At 36.0% G+C, this 19298-nt stretch overlaps 1 long non-coding RNA gene across 1 annotated transcript in view; it reads left to right on the forward strand.

Annotated features, from left to right (window-relative positions):
* Positions 1–4595: 4595 nt before the first annotated feature.
* The window catches only part of LOC109375855 (uncharacterized), an 83708-nt gene continuing 69005 nt past the window's right edge, over positions 4596–19298 (forward strand). The window contains exon 1 of the long non-coding RNA XR_002122662.1: positions 4596–4658. This is a non-coding gene — a long non-coding RNA (uncharacterized LOC109375855). The remainder of the gene's footprint in view (positions 4659–19298) is intronic.

Consider the following 19298-nt stretch of genomic DNA (forward strand, 5'->3'; position numbering starts at 1 on the left):
TTTCTGCTTGCAGAAAATATCAGATCCTCTTCAGGAGAAATGATTTTAAATGTTTATCTAGAAATCTACTAAGCCTAGATGTTTATAAGTATTAGACAGAAGTTCTTCCAGTGGTTTACTGGAAGGTAACATCGTGAAGGGAATTTTTTTTTAATATTGGACTTAATATAAATCAGGTTATGACAATTTTAGGAACCTCTATGTACCCTATACTCTTCATGAGATACCGTATAATATAGCTTCATGGAGCAAGCAGTGAGGAAGGGACTTCTGATATTGAGGCTGCAGAAAAGAGTAAAGACAGACCCCATTCTGACAGTATTAAACGTCTGATGTAAGGTAAACTAAGAATCATTATTAGGCTCCTACTCTATAAAGAGTAATATATTTTACAGTGAAATATAGTAAGAAAAACACAAAATAAATCAAAGTGTGCGTTCTTGGAGATTGATATTGGAAAGTCTGTACCAACCCCAATTCCTCCTTATTACTTACATATACCCCACTATTTCTGACCTTTGGCCCTTAGCACACGAAGTGTCCCCTTCCTTTATTGGCCTAGCACTAGTCCCCTTTCCATAGAGATAACTCTTACTTATTCCTCTGACTCGGCTCATATGACCCCTAGCCCCTCCACCCTTTCATGCTCCTATTTCCTGGCCCTAGGCTGGAGACACCACTATATTTTTCTGCTCCTGCAGTCTCCTGCCTTGTACTGTAAGCAACATGGAGGCAGAGATTTGGCTTCCTCACCTTTCTGTCCTCAGTATCTAGGCCAGTGTCAGGCCATGGCCAAACAGTGGCCACAGAAGGAGGGAGGGAGAGAACTCCTGGAGGATGCTTCCCTGGCGTTCACTCTGAGAATGTGACACCATCCCAGTCCTTCCAGGTCAGAGAGGACTTGACAGTTGTTGAGGGGAACTCAAAATACATGTCACACTTCTGCGCAATACACAGGTCTTTCTACTCCAGGCTTTTATTTTAAATTTACTTTTCAGTTTTGGGTTTTAGTTTTGCCAATTTGAATGAGAAGAGGAGGGGAGGTGTGGGTGGCATCGTCAGGAGAAGTTGCCACTTGCCTTGATAGAATCGTATCCAGAGGCAAGACAGGCAACAAGTATATCTTTTTTTCCTCATTTTTCAAGTGTATGATTATGTGTATTCACCTTTTTGTGTTAGAAGCTTCAGAAGGGCAGATACTTTTTCCCTTGCAGTAGTTGGGGTCAGGGTGAAGACAGATTCAAAACAATCAATAATAGTATATGAGAATGGGCATGTTGGAAATGGCTTTCATTTTCTGCTTCTTTACTTTGTGACCCTGGAAATAGTCAGACATTCAACATATTATATTGTCAGTGCTATTGAATAGAAACAAATTAAGCTGAATCATATACCCTTCCCCATACTTTGTATAAATCATAAATATATTTGAGTGTGTGTGTGTGTGTGTGTGAGTTTATGTATACAAGGAAAAGAGAGAGAGTGTGAGAGAGAGCCTTTTCTCACTTTTTTAAATAGGGAAATCTGGCTACACACACACACACACACACACATGCACACACACACACACACACAGATCAATTACGTGGTCGAAGTCTTTAGTAGCTCGATAGACTTTACTGCTCTCCAAAGTGTCATGTCCTCCAGTGCAACTGATGAGCCCAAAAAATAGTCAGGAAAAAGGGAAAAATGAGTGGTTGATGGTCATTAAGAGGCATGATTTTATTCTTTAAATTATTAAGGTACCACTAGACTTTGTCATGCATTTCAAAGACCTCATGTCAAATGGAGACCTGAAGTTGCTATAACCGTCAGTCAAACTCTTGCCTAATCCACTACACTATTTGTAGTATGTAGCATGTAGAATGTCTACTGTAAGAAAACACAGCAGTGCCTGTACCTCCGCATATAAATCATAAATTGATTTTTTTTCTTTTAAAAGGATCTTGTAGTTGTGAGACAATGATCTTCATCTCCACTGTCACAACCTTACCCCCCACCCCACCCCAACAGAAAAAAGAGAAAAAAACAGGTGTGGAAACATGGAGAGGAAATGGAAAATGGGACAAGGGTAAAGAACATGTGTTTTATAAGATGATTGTGTTTCTAGTGCTGCCTCAGGGGTCCTGTGTGTTATTAATATTGCCACTTTAGCTATGGTCTCTACTGTAGACATTGGTCTATGTGAGACAAACTGGCCAAGTCCAACGGAAAGCCATTTTGTAATGGGACAAAGTAATACTGAGCGAGGCCCTGGGACAGCTGATCTACTAAACCTAACTCATGGGTTCAGGGTCTGTGATATTTAGCAGGAGAACCTAATATAACATTCCATTTAATTAACTGTTGGAAGAAAATTGAACAAAAACCACTATGAGTGTTTATATTCTGTTAGTTAACTTACACATGTGCCATATAAGCATACTGCATCTATTGAAATGCTGCAATGCTTTTAACTGAAACAATTTTTTTAACCAAAATTAAACGGAAACAATTTTTTTTCTTTTTTTGTTTGCCATAGCTGTTGAAAACCGGTTTGAAAATATGGTTTTAGCAGGTGTAAAAAATAAAACTAAAGCTACGCGCTACATCCAACCGAAATTAGGTTCTTAATTTTGGGAAATTTGTTATACCACCCTGGGCCTCAGTTGTTGTGAGGACTGAATTTTTTTTTAAAACACTCATGTCAAATTGTAGACATAAAATAATTGTTTAATTAAGATAATTAATTAAAAAGTAAAACTTCCTGATAAGTCTTTAAACCAGCGGTTCTCAACCTTCCTAATGCTGCGACCCCTTAATACAGTTCCTTATGTTGTGGTGACCCCCAACCATAAAATTATTTTCTTTGCTACTCTATAACTGTAATTTTGCTACTGTTATGAATCATAATGTAAATATCTTTTTGTTTTCCGATGGTCTTAGGCGACCCTGGTTAAAGGGTCGTTTGACCCCCAAAGGGGTCACGACCCACAGGTTGAGAACCACTGCTTTAAAGAAAAGGGCAAAATTGGATATTATAGTAAAATTATTACTATATTTTAGCAGAGACTTATAATACTAGCAATAACCCTCCAGAGTCTTATCATGTCCTCTGACAACTTCCAATACAAAGAGCAGAATTAGATGTAAGGTCGGGCTATTTAGAAACTCAACAAGTATTTTTTAATGTACTAAAAATGACAAAAATTATCTCAAGGATATGTTTTTTTTTCTTTATGTGGTGACTCCTTTTTATGGTTCCTCCAAGGACAGTGTTAAAAACAAAAGAAAAGCTATTTCAAAGAGTTTAAATGTTATAAAATTTGGATAAAAAAATGACTGAGGGCATGTTTTTGAGTGGAAGAATCTTATGCATAACATAGTCATCCTTTAAGTGATATTTTTCAAGAGAAAGAATAATTATTTAACTGATCCCTTGAGTTATGTTAGCCTTATATTTGAACACTATCTCCTCTTAATTATCTAAGTATTTATCAGATCTACCAACCCCCAAAGCAGGCTTTCCTGGAATTCTGTTTGAGTTCACACTCGAGACACTTTAGTGTGTCTAATAACTTTTTCTTTCATCATGTTGAAGTCATAGGAGAGATACATTTCCTCATTCCTGAAAGGTGACCATGGTTTGCGTTATAATTTCATGGTTCATATTACTTGATATCCTTTAGAAGTATGGTCTAGAGTCTTCATTTAAAAAGCTTTCCCCCTATAGATTATTAGTTTAAGGAATTAGAATACTAAATCAATAATGATCCTTTGTCCTGTTAGCATCACGGCATTGTCAGCATGACAAGTACTATATAAAACCTCTGTCCAGTCCTCTGAGACAGTTTTTAAAAACTGTCAGGCTAAAGGCAGGAAACCATTTTGTTTGCTGTATGAAATTCCTGCGGTCTCTGACTGTGCATTGGCAGCATGGTGTATGCTGGCACTGGCCTTCCCTCCTGGGTACAATGTTTTGAGCATTGCTGCCATTTAAATTCTTGAAATAGAATGGATCAGTTCCAAGTGGCGTGATTGGTACAGGCAGTACAAGCATATTAGAGAGACGGGGGTTTGCCCTTGGTCCTGAAAGAACTAAAGAACTATTACTTAAGTCTTAAATAATCTTTATTGTTGTGTGAAGGAATGAGGTCTCCAGCATCCATTTTATGCTGATACTACTGCAATAATAAGAGGTAGAAGGCAGCTGCAGGCATGCAGAACGAGTGATTTTAAACTACCCAGACAAAGCTTTGCGTACCATTGCTAACAAATTAAAACAAAGCCAGATATATACTTTCATTAACAAGTTAATGTTTGAGCAATATAATATTGAGAGTTTATATGCTTTTGATATATCTCTATTATATGAAAATGACCATGTGTCTAGCTAACAATTTTTAAAAGTCTATATAGAGATGCTTTCCTTTGGCACAAGATGGCACTTTAACTTCAGAGATCCAATGTAATCTCCATGAGCTTTCTCATTGTAAATGGAAAAAAAAACAGTAGCTCACCCTCTCAAAGCAGAAACTAGTTGGAAACAGGCACAGAAAAGCAGAGAATAGTTTTGCAATAGAGAAGGTGTTTGCATTATGATACCAGAGAGGCGGGGAACGGGCTGGCAGGGCAATTGGTGCAGTAATCTTTCATTTAATGAACTTGAAAATTGGAAGGTAAGTTAATGTTATTTTACATGTGAACAAAAACACTTCCAGAAATAGTTTTCATTTTAAAACTCGTATAATCTCTTATCAATATAATTTTCTTGAAACATGTCTCAGGTACTCGATTGAGAATCAAAAATTCCAGTTACTATATTTGTATTATGTTACCTGATGAGTTACTTGTTATACCATTGCCACTACTGCTGTTGCTGCTCTTGGTGTGTGTGTGTGTGTGTGTGTGTGTGTGTGTGTGTGTGTGTGTGTGTGTGTGTGTGTGTGTTTTCTATAAAGAGAGACGATTCTGGTCCTCTAGGAGCTGACTGTTCTCATTTACATGCACTGTAATGTTTCTGTATCAGTGCACCCTATTACTAGATATCTTCATTGTTTAGTACCATTTAGTTAGGCATCCTCTTGGGAAGAAGCATAGCGTGTTTCTGAATTTAAGATGCATGATATTGTCAGAGTCACTCTTGCCCTGCTCACTTTCATAGTTAGCTGAAAACATTTCATTGTTAGCTCATGGCATTCTTTGTTCCTCATTTTACTGAACGGTTTCAGACATGAAACTTAAAAACCTTTGGGATAATTTTGTCCTATTTCTATGTCCAGTAATATCCATTATAAAAAATAGATGATAGAGGGGAAAAAAAGCTTAAAAACAGTGTAATTGGAATTTTAATAAAATATATGCATATTTTGTTTTGTTGTTTTTAAGCAACACAAGAAGCAAAAATGTAGGAGAGTCACAGGTTAGAATTATTTAAGGACATGTAATAATCACAACCAAAATAACACTGCATTTTATTTATGTAGCACATAGAGATACACTGAGCATTTTCATATGTATCCTTTCTTTCTATTTTTAAACTTTGCACCTATGGTTATGAGTCCTTAAATATTGAGCTACTCCAAAAGTGGCAGAAACCTTTGCCACCCTGCCTGCTAGATGATTCTCCCACATCCACATCTCAGGAGGTCAAGTGAAGTTGGTAAAACTAAGGTCACATAGCTTAGGTTCCTTGCTAAAGGGAATCTGGAAAAGGTAGTGTTTTTGTTTTGTTTTGTTTTTGTTTTTCTCTCTTGGCAAAAAGCAGGTGCACAATATGTAAAATGTGACAACATAGAGAGATGGTTCAAAAGGTTTTGGAAAGATGTGAGCTTTAGGTGGCTTATAAAACGTTTCATTCTGTTGTTTCAGATGAAACTAATTGGAACTAATAAATTTTGAGGTCCAGTTCTTATGAAAAACATCAAATCAGCCCTGCCATTACTAATATAGTTAAAATTGTAATATTTTAATATTTAAAATATCTATTGTTAAGATCTCTTGGGAAATCTCAGAACTAACTGAGTTTATTTCTATGTATTAGAAACATTCATTTTAAAATGTGAAACCTCAGGTTCATTTTAGTAGAGATGTGCTCATTATGTATCCCTAAGGCAAAAAGAATTTCTGGCACAAAGGCAAAATCAGTTGGCTCTAGCATTTGCAAAAAAAGATAATAAAAAAAAAGAAAACTTCTTGCCAAAATGCTGGCCCTGATGTTTCAGAAGGGATTTTTTTTTTGAAAATAAGTATTTAATAGTATATCATGGATAGAGAAAAAACAATAGCCTAAAGTATGAGAATTTTATGATTCAAACACTCTCCAGTGCTGCTTTTGGTTGATTATATCCAAATCTTAAATTGTTGCTATCTTCTTTCACGATTTCTTTTCTACCCCAATACAGGGATACTCACTCTTGTATTCCTCTCCCTTTCTGGGCTTTGTCTGTGAAGTCATCTGTTTTCAATTGCATTATTTCTCTCTGTGTCCCAGAGGTGGTATCTATGACTGGTATAAGGAGCAGCTCAGAAGTTACCCCTTGAAAATGGTCAGGCATCATGCTTTCATGAAATTTTAAAGCTCTATGGAGAGGATGGCAATATCTTTTGTAGACACCTCTACATCTGGTTATTCCTTTAAATATTGAAATTTTATCCTTGTCAGGAACCCAAATTTATGCAAAAAAGTAAATGCTCTGATTCATGAAGTTGGGAAGGATGTGGGAATAGCTCAGAATGGATAAAGAACCTCAAGGTTTGGAAAAAGGGTCTCAGTGGTACCAGAAATCTTTCTTGTCCCCACTTGGATTAATTTTGTATATAGTCTCTATCCACCTGGTAGAGATAATGACAATTGGCAGTTCCAGCTTCCTATCACTCAAGTAAGTTGCCAGAGCAGCGGTTCTCAACCTTTCACAGGGGTTGCCTAAGACCATCGGAAAACACATATTTTCGATGGTCTTAGGAACCAAGACACCACTCCTCTATCGGTCTCCAGGCTCACATGCAGATACACCCACATACAAGTACCCGGTGACCCCTGTGAAAGGGTTATTCGACCCCCAAAGTGGACACGACCCACAGGTTGAGAACCACTGGCCTAGAGGGAAAAGTTTGTCTTACTCTTGGTAAGCAGGCTACCAGCCTTAGAAAACAATGTAATTGAACATATTTGGGTTCCTGGTCAATGGACTAATAACAATTATCAGCAGACTGAGGCACTAGAATTTTCTAGGCCTGTATTAGATGACCGTCCTTATAGCCTAGGGAAATGAATAATTTGACTGACACCCCCACTAGGACCACAAGGAATGGAAAAAGTCTTCCTAAAAGGAAAGGTTACTTTGTTCAGAACACAAACAGAATGAGATCACCACAAAGCTACCCAGCATTCAGCCCTGTACTCTCCTCTGATTGTATAGACTGACAAGTCTTCTCATATCATAAGAACACGCTTTGGTTTCTATGGTGCCTCTACCAGCTCAGCAGGTAGTTTTTGTTGTTGTTGTTTTGTTTTGCCTTGTTTTTTTTTCATAGTTTACTGGGGAAGGGTTTATACAGGACAGAGAGAAGCCATGTGGGATACAGCAATTGAATAGCCACTAAATGAAAGAAAACATTGCAAGTAGTGAGAATCACTTCTATTGTTGCTGTATTTCCTTAATTCTTAAGGCTCCATGAATTTAAGGTCAAGTTAGGGATAGCCATTTTATCATTCCCTTTCGCACAAACAAGCACAGGATTATATCAGACCTCGTTCTTTATGCTCTCATAGCTCTGCTTTAATGATTGCATCCAAGGAGGATGGAGAAAACTTAACGTTCTTGGTGCTTGTTGGGATGCCTAACTCCTTGCCCTCCTCACCTATATAAGCATATCAAATTAAGCATTGCATAAAATTAAGGCTCAAAATTAAGTTTAAAATAAACAGATAAATCATTGCACCCTTCCCCCTTACCTGTAGTAGTGTGAGAATTCAGTGTTCAATGGTTGGTTAATATTTCATAAACACAACTTGGATCATTGTTGAATCTAAACTATCTAATTATTTCTGTTCATAAGCGAAAACCCATATATGATGCACTGACAATAATTAATGAGACACATCTTAGAGATAAGTTTTAAATATTTATTTGTGTGTGTGTGTGTGTGTGTGTGTGTGTGTGCACAGTTATTTCACTCCTTGACAATCTGGTAAATAACCTTATAGTACCTTTAAAACACTCATATGTTCGTTGTTTGTGTGTCCTTATCTGCCATTATAACACACATTTTAAAAACAACTTTATAAAGGTAGTGTATATACACACATGCATGTGCATATATATATATATATATATATATATATATATATATATGAAGGCAAAAATGTATTCAAAGTTTATATGAAAAATAGTAGACTTCTGTTAGAAACTTAAGAGCAAGCTATTGTGCCTTGTTCACCATTGAAATCTTATCACTTAGCATAATATTTAACCAATGGTAGGGTTTTAGTAAATGTTTACTAAATGAATGATTATTATTTTATCAACAATAAGATCATGAGCATACTAGAGTCAACCTAGGGTATTCCGTGTGTGTCTTTGTATTCTTCGGATGGCCAAATACCACCACTGCAGTCCCTTAAGTGATTTGATGTGATAACATCTTTCAGTGATTCTCAAAATGGGTTATAATAATCTAGGACTTTTCAAAATACTCTTTTTCCCGCTTCTACACTGATAGTAGAATTGCATTTTCCCTGTGCCTTAGAATATACATGCAAGCATGAGAATTGTTTTGACAATAAGAGATGAATGTAAGTCATATGTGTCATTTCCAAGTGGTGGCAAGAGTTTGAGCTTGATTTACCACATTGATTTCTGAGTTAAAATAAACTTGATTATAGAAACACTGAAATGAGATAACCAATCATTAAGGGATATTAATAAACAAAAAGGATTCAAGTATAAGCAAAATTTAGAGAAATAGACTTTTAGAGTTGGTATTTATGAAATTCACAATCAGTTTGAAGTTAGAAATAGACTATGTTATTTTGTCCTTATCAGACATGGAACTTAAGCTATACTTTAGATCACAATAGTTTCTTTTTTCAGCTGTTAAGTATTATGTTTACCTTTTTAGAATACCCTAACATTGTTACCAGTTTATAGATGACCATTTCATTATTCATAATATTTCCATTAGCCATCACCTATAAACTTGAGCTCTTACTGTACTTCCTTATATTTATAGCTTGCTTTTGAGAGTTTTCTGTCTTTTGTTGTGTTTCTGCTTCTTTTCACCAAAGAAGAAAAGGGAAAACATTTCTTACTCAGGATTCTTTTTCAATTCTATGGCCTTCCCTCTTCAATGAGAAAACAATTGTCTATATAATTTTAAGCATAGGCATATTGTATTGTGTCTTTTCATTAAGCTCTCTCTTGATGAATCTTTACTTGTTACAAATAAGTAATGTGTTGTCATATAATACAGCCTTTCATAAAGAAGTTGGTGATGTTCAAACTACTTATTTTTAATTTGACGATGGGATATTTTATAGAAGATTTTCATAAAACCTAATACTTTATTACCTGGGTTTGGGTGTGAAGAAAAACACTTTGTGATCACGGGGATTTTTTAAAACAACTTCTTGCTCAATATGTAGTTGTAACATTTGTTCTTCCAATGTTGATTTTATTTCCTTGGTTAGGCAAACCTAGAAGAACTTTCTAATCAATTTCCATGAACTGTATATATACAGTTTGAATCTCTATAGCAGATAAGACTTAAGTTTCTTTGCTTTTCTAAGGCTACTTTGGGAACCAGGCACGTGTTTTCAAGAGTCCTCTCCCAGTGGAGTCACACAAGACGCACTTAATTCCTCCAGCAACTAGTTGTGACAACATGTATGAAGTGAATTCCACCAGAGAAGCTCATTAGAGACTCAGTGCCTATTTTTGGGGAATGGTGTAGGTACTTTTGTGCTATTATGTACCAAGTAAGAACCAGTATAAATCACTTTATTTGTATAGTTTGCACCTAGTGAGACACTCTTATCATATCAGTGTGGGTGACTGTTTACCAGTCAGGTTCCCAGAAGCAAGCCAGGGACCAACCCTTGAAGCAGGACTTTTGAATGATAGCAGTCTCATGCCTGTTTTGTTAACTCTTCTCTGTACACACATTCTGTCCCTTTCCCTGCTGGCAACTCCCTTTAATTTTTTTTTCTGTTATATTTTAATCTATGTGTTTGTCCTAAATGATTACTTTTCTAATTACCAGCATCAACTTTTTCTATCCCTAAAAGATAACTCCTGGGTACGAGTTTTCTTTATAGGTTATAAAAATGTTCTGGAAGTAGTGGTGACAGTTTTACAACTTTGTAAATGTACTAAAAAACACTGAGTGGTATACACCTTAGAATGGCGAATTTTGTGGTATGTGAATATCTTAAATGTTTTTCTGAAGGCACCTTTTCCTTCAGATCTATTTAAGGTTTCCTTGTTTGGTTGGTTGTTTGTTTCAGCAGTGTTTTTCTTACAACGTCACCATTATACTTTAGTTCCCCTGGTTTCAGATTAAATGTTTCCCAGTCTAAAATGTTTCATGAAATCTTGACAGTAGTGATAACCTTATTTTTGGCATGTATTTTGTATTTCACAAAGGAATTTTATCCACATTATTTTATTTCATCCCCCACAATTACTCTATCTGTTCATTAGGCAATTGGGAGATCAAACATATAATAGATATATCTATTAATGCAATAGAAATTTGTTATTTAGAGAAGTCATCAAAGTCTGATGTCAGGATAGGACTCCAGCTTTCTACAGATTTGTGTGAATTGCTTTGAAAAAGCAGTTTAGAGTTCTCCCAGGTGGGTACAAGGAACAGGTTATCTATACTGTGGAAAACGACACAAAGTGCTTTGTCATTGTTCTGGTTATTAATTGCTGCATAATAAACTAGCCTAAATCATAGTGGCTTAAAATGACAACCATGTTATATTATCTCATAGTTTTTGTGGGTTAGGCATTTGGGAAGGTTTTGACTGGGTGATACTTATACTCCCCATGGCATAACCGAGTAAAGTTGGTGCTATTCAGCTGACAGCTGGTCTGGTCTGGAAGGTCTCTGTCAGTTTCACTCAAATGCCTGGCATCTAGGTGGGGACAGAAGAAAAACTGGGTTCTGTTGAGCCCTTCTCCCTCTCCATGCAGTCTCAGGGCCTCTCCGTCAGGTAGTCAGACATTTTGCATGTAGCTTCAATCTCCATAAGACCAAAGCAGAAGCTGTCAGTCTTCTTGAGGGCTAGACCGAGAGCTTCATAGTGTTCTTATTGTATACTCGTAGGTCAAAGCAATCTCAGGCAGCCTAGACTCAAGGGGAGAGGATAGCCACTGCCTCTCAATGCAAGGAGGGTCAAATGATGTTTCGTCATACTGAATCCACCATGATTACTCACATACATTTTGTGGCTTCCGTTATGCTTACCTGTGGTGGGGAAACTCAATGCCGTATTCTAGCTCCTCAGTCATTCAACAACAGCCTGAGATGTAATAGCCTGGAACTGTCCTGGGAGGCACAGGGTAAGACGAGCCCCCTGCACCATTGCTAAAATAAACCTCTCAGACTCCCCACTGCCGCCCTTCATTGTTGTACCCAAACCGTTATTACCAAGCATTTATGCCAAACATTAAGTGAAAATTTATAATGAACAATTCAGTGAATTTTTGCTTATACCTGGGTTAAAAATTAAGGATTTATCAAAGATTGGGTAAAATATACCTATTGCTTTCAGGAGCTGCCCTCTCTGTGATAAGTGAGCGATTAGTTGAGCACATGACCCCTTTGGATCCCTATTACAGATGAGGTAAAGGATACATATATTTTAAAGGAAAGGCAGTGCAGTGAGGAAATTGAAGTGCAGAGATTTACATTTCTTGAATTGAGAATTTTAGGTAAAAAAAAAAAAAAAAGATGGGGCTTGCATTCTGTGGTGTCCAGGACAGGCACTTGTATAAGAAATTGTTCTGAAAGAGCAACATTATGAAGAATAACAAATTTGATTTAGTTTATACTTTTAACTATAGTTCTATGGCTGTGATCTGAGGTATAATACTGTGACTTCAGTTAAATATTTACATTCTTCAACTTTCATGTCTAAAAAATGGCATATGATCATTAATTCTGCCTATTTTAAGAGTTTTAAAAGCCTCTGAATCAAGGAATATTGTTGACTATAAAATTGTCTATGTTTTATTAAAATATTGTTCAGTATTGGTTTGTTGTATAATTTATTTAACATGTATTGCCTGCTTGCTATGTGCAAGGCCTTATAAAATTAAGTGGGAATTGAAAATTGACAATGACAATAACTTAGTCACATAAATCATTATCTTCCCCTTGCTTATCTTTCTTTCTGTCTGTCTTTTTATTTTTGGAATAGAATTAGATTTAAAAAATAAAAGTCTTTGACCTTCTTCAAGAAGTTCCCTGTCCATTAGAGAGACCTAGACTCCATGGCCGATACCTGGGACTGTGAAATATGCGCTTGCCTAAGGTGGCAGAAATACGGTTATGCAGTGTCTGTTGGCATTTAAAAATAAATATTGTCATGTCCGAACAAGTGGAAAAAATAGCTACCCCTGCTGTCCTTCCAGCTCTCTTCTCTGTTTGCTGTCCAGAAGCCCTGCCTGAGGTTGAAACACTGAATGGTTCTCAGATACGTCTAAATGCATTCCTTGCTGTGAAGCAGGATGGAAACTGGATGCTTCTCATGGTCTGAATTTCCTTGCAATATTATTAACTTTTTCAACTTTTTCTCCCAAAGGCCATGATAGAAAGTAAGCAAAGAAATAAAGCACATCTTTTGGCATGCAACATATTGCAGACTTTAGTTTCCACCTCTTTTGCTATAACTCCTTACGAATCTGTGACAGTACAATCTTTCTTGAATAGTTATCTTTGATGTTTTATCCAAGTCTTACTTTACTCAGATTCTATTACAGTACCCCACTACATATTTCATGTACCACTCTTAACCGTATTTTTATCCCTTCCCTGTTCCTAATTCTTGGAGCTTACTAAGTTATTATTTCATATAAATTTTTGATAGTTGGTTATCAAGAAGGCAAAGATGCAGAGATGGCATTTTCCAAAGAACCTTACTGTACATTTGAACAAAAAAAAATAGTTGCTGAGCTAAAAATATGGATACTTTCAAAAGACAATTAAAAATCCCTTCACCACATGAATCTATACATACTCAGATAAGATAAAAATAATGGGCCAATTTAAAATTGTTAAAATCTCTACGTATGTGTACAATCTAACATCAGTTTTATATAATGATGAATGACTGATGTAGTGAAAGATAAAGCTGAGGTTATTTTAATGTCTAAAGACCCTATAGAATATCTAGTCTCATTTTCATGCTTCCTAGACCAAAAAACAGAAGGATATTTAAAGTTGATTGCAAATCTTGAAGTGTAAATATAAGTTGCAATATATGCTACTTTAGATTAAATGTTGGGGATACAAGGAGATAAAAAATAGGGGAAAACAAAAGTTTTAACAGATTCTCTGAATCTACTGTCCCTGCTCTCCTGAGCCATCCATGTCTACAACAGCCGAGTTCTAAGGAGTGCTGCAAAGCCCCCGTTCAATGTCAGGCATGTGTCAACATATAAGACATATCTCATTAAAGAATCAATCAATAACCTTATGATTTATGGAAAGTATCAAGGCTCTTTGTAGATGCAGATAAGGTTGTTTACTGAAGAGGCCAATCTGTTATAAAACAAGAGGGCCTGGAAACCAGATACAGTCTCCCAGGAGATGGAATTGGACAAAGTAACAGTATCCATTTGAATGCCAGAAATACAAAATGAAAACCCATAGACATCCTAAAAACACAACGATAAGGATGCTCAATATTTATTCATTGATTTAAAAAAAATCTACATATATATTATGTCAGGTGCTGTGCTAACTAAGCACTAAGGATAAAATGTTAAAGAAGAGAAAAATCATCTCTCACCTTTCACTCATACATTCTCGTGGGAGAAACAGACACCAAAAATATAGGGAGATAAATGATAACTTCATGATATAAAACAAAAATATAGCAGCTTACCTGACACCATAAGGAGATTTTTTAAATTTCTTCTTTCATTTAATTATGGAGTTGGGTAAGGGAAGGTGAACCTGGGAATGCTGGCTAATGTTGCAAAATAGTATGGATCCGTTACTTTTCGGGTGACAAACCCAAGGCATAAAGTCCTATATGTCTGTTTCTAAGCCCCTTTTGCAGTACTCTTATGTCAACTGGCCAGGCTGGTGAGTTGATTGACTGCCTGATAACTGTATATATCTGCAACAGACTTAAGACTGAAGAGGAAATTATATTATTGGTTGAATCCACAAAGAATCAGATTTTCTCATGGAGAAAGTTTTTCTCCAAGGCTTAACACATGATTGCAGTCTTTTGGAAGTTTTTTTTTTCTTTTCTCTATCCCACTTCCTATATCCATCTTCATTTCTTTTTATTCTCTCAGCAATACTCATTCCTATTGTTACCAATGAAGAGTGGCCTACTAATAATTATTGTGCATTTAGAAAATATTCAAATTTTGCTTTTAAAGTATCCCATAGACAGTATAGCCTTCCATCAAAAGTTAATTTCTAAGAATTTTTTTAAGGTCAGCACAGCTGTTAAACTATTTAAATATTATATATAGTTTATTTACTGCCCTGTAAAATTAACCTAAGATGCTAGTTGAAATAACAAACATACTTCCCCTGTTAATGACCTTTACCTCAATTTAAATTAGTAAGATAATAAGTTTGAGGGATTTTGTAATGTAACTAGCATATAGGTTAAATTTTTAAATAAAATGTCAAAATGTGTATAGTTCTTCCTTAACGTTTAGTTTTTCAGTGTTTCCATCATTGCAGAGTGTGTTTTACCCTTCCTATCAGTATGTGTGATTAACATTTTCAGCAGAAGTGGGGCAAGGAAATTATCATGGCTAAATTGCCTCTTGTTAAGTCACCTTCCATTACAGAAAGTGTGTAGTAAATATCAGTGTGCTCCATCTTCTCCAGGAACAAAAACCACTTTATGTTTTTCATTCATTCACTTTCAGAGTTTTGCTTTGATTAATCTTAAAGTGCCTGAATATTGGTTTCATAGCTTTCCCAAGTATCTTATAAGTCACTGGGGCATAGAAATAAAATACACACATTCAAGTTATCTTAAAATGCAACCCAAAGATTTTAAATGTCCCAATGCTTCTGTGACTTAACTGTAATTTTTATCATACTCAGACACCTCCAACACCCCTAAATAAACAGCTGAATTTCCAAGTTAAGGAAGCCATATGAAATGGCTTTCAGGTTCTCATGCCTGAAATATATTTGTTTTGAATTTTAAAGCTTTACTACAAAAAGGTGCATCCTGAAAAATGGGAATCTACTAATATTTAATCTGAATGCTTCTGCTTTAATTAAATCATTGCATTTCCTATTCAATCTTTTAGCTACATGCTCCCAGAACTGTGTAGCATGTGCTTGAGTTCACTCAGCTTTATCAGCCCTGGCTCTACTTCTCTCACTTTCACCTCATTAGCTAGGTGACTCAGGCAAGTTCATTAACCTCACTGGACCTCAATTACTGCATTTGTAGGAGGAAAGATTCTGATTAAGAGTCATCTACGTTATAACCCAAGACATACTGACATTCTATGATGAATAGCAGCAGCCTTTTGGTTAGTAGTGAAACACTCTTAGTACTCTGACTCTAACCAATATCTTTACTGAATTAATTTGAATAAAACAATGACATCCTGACTGCGTGCTGTATATGGCTGTACTGTTTTTATTTTCATAATATCTGAATAAGTTATAAATTAGGGAATTTAGCAAACTAGACCAGTTTACTCACTAAGTAAGGTAATATTTCAATATTCTGAATATATAAAATGTATAATTTTCCAATTTTTCCAATCTAAGTAATTGGCATACTCATATAAAACTAATTTGCTCACATGAGTGGTGGAAATTCTAGGGGAGCCCCTTCATTCACCCCCCTGCAATCCAGAGACTGGACAGTTGAGCAATGAACTAAAGAGCTAGGTGAGAACTGAAATACTCTGAGCACTTCGTTGCTCATAAAGCTGTATTCAAGAACTTGAATTAGACGTAAAACTGAATCCTCATGCTCTCTTCCCTAAAATGTGACTGTTAGGACCTGTCAATAAGAAAAAGTTCAGTTCTTGGTGCTTATCTAGTGAGGCACAGAGACACTAATAACCTGTAATGGCCTGTCTTACATTGTAGGAAATCCATTTCTCCATGAGGAAACAGAGTGAGGCAAGAGGAGAAAGAGAGAGAGACAGAGAGAGAGTATATGGGGGGGATTGACCATGTTACGGACGTAGAAATTAAAGCTCTAAAAGGACACATGACTTTACTCATAAAATTAAGGTGTAAGAACTGTCTGGTGTGGTTTAAGCTGGTGCCTTTCACTCTCACACTCTCCTTGCCCTGTGTCATTACTAGCAGGCATGTCTGAGGCACAAACCAGACGCATATGGCCATCTACTTCACAGCCGTTGAACAAACCTCCATTTTACACATCGATTATTTCTAACCCTTTACAAAGAGAATGAAAATCTCAGTGTGAAATATTACCAAGGAGTAAGTGTGATTCTAGGAAGTGGGTAACCAATGTAAAGTCAGATATACACAAATAAAGAATGTTTCACTTTATTGAGAAAATCATGTATTTATGCAATAAGCTTTCACGTGGGAATTTGGATATCAAAACTGATTTTAACCCTAGTTTGTCTCTTGACAATAAGCATTGTTGAACATCCTGAGCACTATTTCAGCATGAACAAGGGTATCATTGGATGTGCCCCTGGCTTTTACATCTTGCACCTCCACCCTGTCCCTTCACCAAAAAACTAGTATTAGCTAGAAGACATATGAGGCCTGACAATTAAGTTCGCAAACTTGTTGCAATGATATTGCTAACCTCTTTTGATATCAGAGGGATTATTCCTTGTGAATTTGTACCAACTGGACAAATAGTTAACCAAGTTTATTATTTGGAAGTGCTGAAAAGGCTGTGTGAGAAAGTTAGACGACCTGAACATTTCACCAACAATTCATCACAACAATGCACCAGCTCACACGGCACTGTCTGTGAGGGAGTTTTTAGCCAGTAAACAAATAAATGTATTGGAACACTCTCCTTGCTCACCTGATCTGGCCCCCAGTGACTTCTTTCTTTTCCCAAAGATACAGGAAATATTGAAAGGAAGACATTTTGATGACATTCAGGACATCAACAGTAATACAACAGTTCGATGGCCAGTCCAGAAAAAGAGTTCCAAAATTGCTTTGAAGGGTGGACCAGGCACTGGCATCAGTGCATAGCTTCCCAAGGGGAGTACTTCAAAGGTGACTGTAGTGATATTCAGCAATGAGGTATGTAGCACTTTTTGTACAGTGAGTTTGTGAACTTAATTGTCTGACCTCGTATGATCTCTGACCAGGGTTGTGACTAGACCAATATGAGGAAGGCATAGGCTGACCGAGTGTCTCAATGATTTAACTGTTTTGTTGTGCAGGCTGTTGAACAAACCTTCTCATAAGTGCTGTCAGGTTCCTTTGGAGAGAACAGTCATTGCCTCAGGCCATGGGTCTCACTAGTAGGAGAGGCCAACATGATGCTTTGAGAGAATAACAGTCTCCCCTTAACCAATCTGAAGCTCACTGTGGGATCCATTACAAGCTGAAACCATGTTTTTATAAAAGACTTTTAGTGTTCACTGAGTGACTTTATAGAATGGCCAAGAAAAAATGGATTTACAGTGAATTACATATGTCTTTGAAAAAAGTTGTTGCAAACTTGCCTTGGAGGAATGCTTGAGCAAATCTTTATAAGTTCAGTGGTGTGCTTATTTAATAATAATTTCAATATATTTTAATATATCTAATATTTATATTTAGTTGCATGTATTTTATCTATATTACAGATATATTTAATAAACTATCTTGAAATCTTGGTTAAATTAAGCAATATATTGATCTAGAGACAGTGGTTAACTACATTATAATGTTTCCTTGGTGGAATTGGCACAAGTATTATCTTGTAAAATTACTTACTAGGGTGACTATTAAGAGTAATAGCAAAAGGTGCAAAAAGAAACAATAAAGGAAAATATTCATGTTAATATTAGACAAAATAATTGTCTGGATTTAGTCTTGCTCTCTTATTTTGAAAAATACCTTAACTTGTGAAATCTTAATAAAAGATAAGAATGCTTGGAAAAAAGGAACCTTAAAAAAAATGAAGCTAATATTTGAGTGAATGCCAAGAAGGGTCTTAGGAAAAGACAGTATTTTAAGCATTTTGATTGCATTTTCAGCAATACTGTGGACTAGTGTGAGTAAAAGAATGGAGACAAACTGGCATGATCATTAAATTTCTGTTTTTCTGCCCTTAGTACTAGCATCCTAATTATCCCTGCTCAGGATATACTTTAGACATGAGCTAAGATACTACTGTTATGGTATGTTGAACTTTCAAAAGTTTCACATATATGGAAAATTAAATTAGAATTGTGAGATACATGAGGTCAGACAATTTAGTTTGCGAACTCACCCTAGAAAAAGTGCTACATACCTCATTGCTGAATATCGCTTTGATCACTTTCTAAGTACTCCCCTTGGGAAGCTATGCCCTGATGCCAGTGTCTAGCTCACCTTTCAAAGCAATTCTGGAACTCTTTTTCTGGAATGGCCATCAGAGCTGTTGTCGTATTACCATTGATGTCCTGAATGTCATCAAAATGTCTTCCTTTCAATATTTCCTTTATCTTCAGGTAACAAAAAAAGTCACTGGGGGCCAGATCAGGTGAGTAGGGAGGGTGTTCCTATACAGTTATTTGTTTACTGGATAAAAACTCCCTCACAGACAGTGCCATGTGAGCTGATACATTGTCGTGATGCAAGAGCCATGAATTGTTGGTAGAAAGTTCAGGTGGTCTAACTTTTTTACACAGTCTTTTCAGCACTTCCAAATTGTAATCTTGGTTAATTGTCCAATTGGTACAAATTATTAATGAATAATCCCTCTGGTATCAAAAAAAATGAGCAACATCTTTGCAACAAGTTTGGGAACTTAATTGTCCAACCTCATATATATATATATATATATATATATATATATATATATACAGATGGTGCAAAAATATATATATATATATTTTAAGGAAGGAAAAACTATTAAAATTGTAATACTCAATATATACTGATAACAAAAG

This window comes from Hipposideros armiger, unplaced genomic scaffold (assembly GCF_001890085.2).
Source record: "Hipposideros armiger isolate ML-2016 unplaced genomic scaffold, ASM189008v1 scaffold_994, whole genome shotgun sequence".
Classification (NCBI taxonomy): Eukaryota; Metazoa; Chordata; class Mammalia; order Chiroptera; family Hipposideridae; genus Hipposideros; species Hipposideros armiger.